A 4,405-nucleotide genomic window follows, 5' to 3' on the forward strand; every position below is an offset into this window, starting at 1 on the left:
GCGCAAGGTCGGCCTTGAGTGGGCAGCGGGGGCGGGCGTGGGGCGGGGGGGCCGACACTGGAGTGGTCCGAAGAGGCCGCTTCCGCTCTAACTTTAGAAGCTCACAACGCTCCTCAGTGGCGAAGTTGCTCAGAATTAAAACTTTCCTTTTCTTGGTGGTTTTGTTCCACTCCTGAGGAGGAGAATCTCAATGAGGCCAGTGTTCTTTCTGATGCAAATCCGCTCCTGTCTCCCAGGAAGCCTGGCCAATGGGCTCAGGGCTTCGGGGCCTCGGGGAAACCTCCTCAGCACCAGGCCGCACCCCCAATGCCCGGGAACAGGCTTCACCCACATGGCCCACCTCCCCCAGGCCCACGTCTGAGGCCTGAGGACCCCTGGGTGCTGCCCTCCAGGAACATGGCCAACGCCGAGGACTTTTAGATAGGTGACGTGATACAGGGGACCTGGAGGGTGACCGTCCAGGGCGCTTACACAGCAGCATGGTCCACCCCGTAGCTACAGGGAAGTGCAGTGTCTGCAGCGAGAGTGCTGGGAGCACACACAGCCAGGGGCAGGGACGGCAGCGCCAGGCGTCCCCCTCGAGGCTCCCACGTGTCAGTCCCCGGGCAGCAGGGAGCTGGCGGCAACAGAAGGGTCCGCTCCTGCAGTGCTGGAGGCCACAGTCCAGCACCAAGGTGTCGCCGGGGCCCCGTAGCCTCCACAGGCTCCAGGAGGAACGCTCCGTGGCCGGCAGATGTGTTGCTCCAATTCCTGCCGCCATCCGCACAAGGCCGTCTTCCCTGTTGCATCACAACTAACGACATCTGTAAGGAGCCAGTTTCCAAATAAGGTTACAGGCCAAAGCTCTGGGTGAACGTGAAATGGAGGGGGACAGGGTTCAGCCCAGCACACTGTACAGGGGGTGCCGGAGAGGGTCCTATGTCTCCAAAAGGGGTCGGTGAGTCCAGCTGGGCTGCTGGCTGGGACCGGATGTGCTCTGGGGACCAGTACAGTGTGGCAAGGTGGGGCCCAGCCCACGGTGCGCGCTCCAGACAGCCCACGGGTGACGCAGGTGTCCTTACCTGGAGACTGGGTAGCCCTGAAGTCACTGGTAGTGTGTGTGCAGTGTATGTGCGTGTATGTGTCTCAGTGTGGTATGTGCATGCACGTGCATGTCCATGTTGTATTTCTACGTGTGTGATGTGCTGTGTCTCTGCGTGCATCTGTGTGTGGGGCGTGTGCATGTGTGTGCGTGTGTCTGTCTGTAGTGCCTAGCCCTCTGCAGGTCCTCCAGGAGGTCTGCATGTGACAGTGAAAAACCACGGGAAGTGGAAATCATCCCTCGACCTCTGGTGTCACACAGACCTGGCTCAATTCTTGCCTCTTCTGATTATTTGCTGAGGGACCTTGGGCGAGGGACTCCGCCCTCGGCACCAGAGCTTTGTGGGCTGAGGGCGGGACTTGGAGGTGCGGGGGAGGAGTGGGCAAGGACACTGGGAGGTGCCCAGCACGGAGTTGGGGCGGCAGGGCTTCCCCGTGGCACGGCTGGTGCTGAGGGTGCCCTGGTTTCTGCGCACCTGCCTGTCTCCTTCCCTCCACACGTGCCCAGTGGGGACCGAGTTCCCTCTGCCGGTCCACGTGAAGACAGGAACAAAGATTCCAGAAGCTGCTGGCCCGGGACCAGAGGACACAGAGTGCACACGGAGCCAGTTTTTCCTCTCCTGGAGATTGGATGGCAGATTGGAAGTGGGTGAGAAGGGAGGAGGCGGGCACGTGGGGCGGGGAGGAGTGAGGAGTCCTTGGCGTGGGAGGGGAGGGCTGGGAGGGGCCCAGGAAGCAGCGTGGGCTGAGCCCGGAGCCCTGCGCCCGTCAGCTGCGGGCCTGAGCGGGCGCCCTGCACAGGACGGTGGCCACGAAGGCCCCAGGACGACTGAAATCTCTGGGACCTGCATCCCGTCTCTCTACCCGGGGCCTCTGTGTGGACAGTCCCTCGGCCTGGAATCACCCGAGGCCAGCGCGTCGGCAGACTCCCCTTCTCCTCCCTGTCGTCCGTGATGCCGTGCTATCGGGGAGGACTTCCCGGACCACCCCCCCCCGTCTGACACCAGGCCCCCAGCACCACCTCCCTCCAGTGCGCTGTGTGCTCAGTCACCTGTCTGTCCCCTAGATGCAGGCTCCGGGGAGGCAGGGGTTTCTGTCTGTCCCTTTAGTTCCTTCTCTGACCTTCTCTGCCTGGCACAGGACAGGTACTTGGTGAACATTGTCAGAGGAGTGACCTGAGGCCGATGAGGGTAGCGGCGGACCCTGACCACTGCAGCACATTCAACAGCTCCTTTCGGAAATGGTTCCTGGGTGTCTACAGGCAAACAGGGGACTCCGTGACCCGGGCAATGATTCAACTTGAAGATATGCTGCCTGGTTAATAAAAAAATAAAAAGGGCAATTAGGAACACCAAGAAAAGCAACTTGTAAAAATAAATCATGGACAAGTCGGAACGCGGCGTGACTGTCACCAGGAGGGAAGCGCTTTGCCGTCACAGCAAAGTCCTTGCTCGCTCCCTGGCTTCCAACTCTGGCAATCAAGGCCCCTTTCCCGATCCATCTCTGAATCCCCATTCATGGCTGTTGCCATAACTGCCTCTGGGACCGCACAGCATGTGATCATGTTCTTCACCTCGAACTCGTTTCTGACATTCAAAACACGGATGCTAGCGTCATCCTAGGTGATTCGACTTGTGAAACCGCAAACTGGAGGGCTCATGACACACACACAGACGTACGAAGGTATTTCCTGATGCACATGAAAATGAACATGACACTGTTCTTTCAGTTGTCCATGGACCACCTCTAATATTCGATCACAGGGCACCTGACCTGCGGAATCTGTTATAGAAAAGGCTGGGAAATTTCAGTTTTATTTTCGTCAAAGAACGCACATGTGCCTCGAAGAGGGGAGGTAAACAGCGGCTCACGCGCGCACTCCGAGGGCTGCGCGATGCTCTGGAGTCCACGGAGAGAGAGCAGAGGACTGTGACCCCGCTGTTCCAATGCACTGCGCTGACGGGGAGGGCTGAGGAGGGGCTGAGCGGGGAGGCGGTGCACCAACTCTCCGCCGCGGGGACCTCGGAAGGCTGATCATCAGGGTCTACAGATAAGCTGCTGCTTTAGGACTGTGAGACCCTCAGGAAAGAGGTCTTCGGAATAGAAACGGTTAAAAAAGGAAAAGGGACCTTGGGGGCTGGGGCGGAGGAGGGCTGCCTTGGACTTTCAGCACGGGCTTGTGGCCTACTTTCTGTTATCGTGTGTGCACATCACTAAGCGACAATGTTTATTTTTTAAATTCCAGAAGGCAGCCTGGAGTTCCAGCTGGAGGCCTCAAGGTCCGGGTGCAGGGCTGAGGCGGGAGAAATGCAGCCTCTGCTGGCCCCTGGCGGCTGCAGAGCCTCCCACCGGCCCAGATTTCCACAGGAAGTTTCCCTGGACATGGCAGTCACCACCTTCTCCCCCTCCTCCCCGGGGGCGCCTCCCGGCCGCTGCCGTGGACCCCAGACATCTGGTCCCAAGTGCACCTGGGCGCACTGGGGCCCTCACAGGTCCCTTTCCGCACTGGATGGATAGGGTTTGGGTCCCAGGGTCAGAGCCAAGTTTCCCCCAGCTCCTCGGAGAACCCAGGGAGTATTTAGGCTTAAACCCTCTCCTGGGACTCGAGATTCTCAGGCATTGAGCCACCAGGACAACTCTCCTGCCAGCGGGGGCAGAAGAAGGCACAGACAGGATTCTAATGAGCAGGGACAGGGCTGGCAGTGGGTGACATGCCCACCCAGGACCAGGCCCTTTGGGGCAGGAAATGCGGGCAGAAGAATGAAGGCAGCGCCCTCCCTCCACAGAGGAGGCGCCTGCTTCCCTCGCCCGGGGAGCCGGGGTTGAGGGCACGTGCCCTGCGTGGATCTGGAGGGCCCGGGGCAGACGTGGAGCACACTGTCCCTGCATTAGCTGTGAGACCCAAGCCAAGGCACCTCACTTCCCTGAGTCCCAGTTTCCTCATCGGTGAAGCGGGGAGTCTCGGTGGCCACCCTCCCTGAAACCAGCTTAGCAAAAAGGACAACGTACCTCATGCGGCCCAAGATGAGGCTGATGGCTCAGCAGGAGAGGCCGAGGGGTGTGGCCTGGGTGGGTCCCGGCCTGCCGCCTCCTGTGGGGACAGAGACAGTAGTCAGTTCCCGCCCTTTCTCCCTCAACAGGACAGTCCGAAGCGCAGAGCAACGGCCTGCCTCCATGTCCTATGTGACACAGCACAGACCTGCATTTTCTTGTGAAACACCGGGCACCTCAGAAATACTCTCTGCCCTGGCTGGTGCGGCTCAGTGGATGGCGCGCCGGCCTGCGAACCAACGGGCCGCCGGTTCGATTCCCAGTCGGGGCACAG

General features: G+C 60.2%; 1 long non-coding RNA gene across 1 annotated transcript; it reads right to left on the reverse strand.

Moving 5' to 3' along the window:
• Nucleotides 1-1,618: 1,618 nt before the first annotated feature.
• On the reverse strand, nucleotides 1,619-4,180 carry LOC149992194 (uncharacterized). The gene is made up of 3 exons (XR_016508489.1): nucleotides 4,090-4,180; nucleotides 2,132-2,394; nucleotides 1,619-1,700 (listed from the first exon to the last, which is right to left on the reverse strand). It is a non-coding gene; the product is annotated as an uncharacterized LOC149992194 (long non-coding RNA).
• Nucleotides 4,181-4,405: the final 225 nt, after the last annotated feature.

The sequence above is a fragment of the Furipterus horrens genome, unplaced genomic scaffold (genome assembly GCF_987537825.1).
Source record: "Furipterus horrens unplaced genomic scaffold, mFurHor1.1.pri manual_scaffold_16, whole genome shotgun sequence".
NCBI classification, from domain to species: Eukaryota; Metazoa; Chordata; class Mammalia; order Chiroptera; family Furipteridae; genus Furipterus; species Furipterus horrens.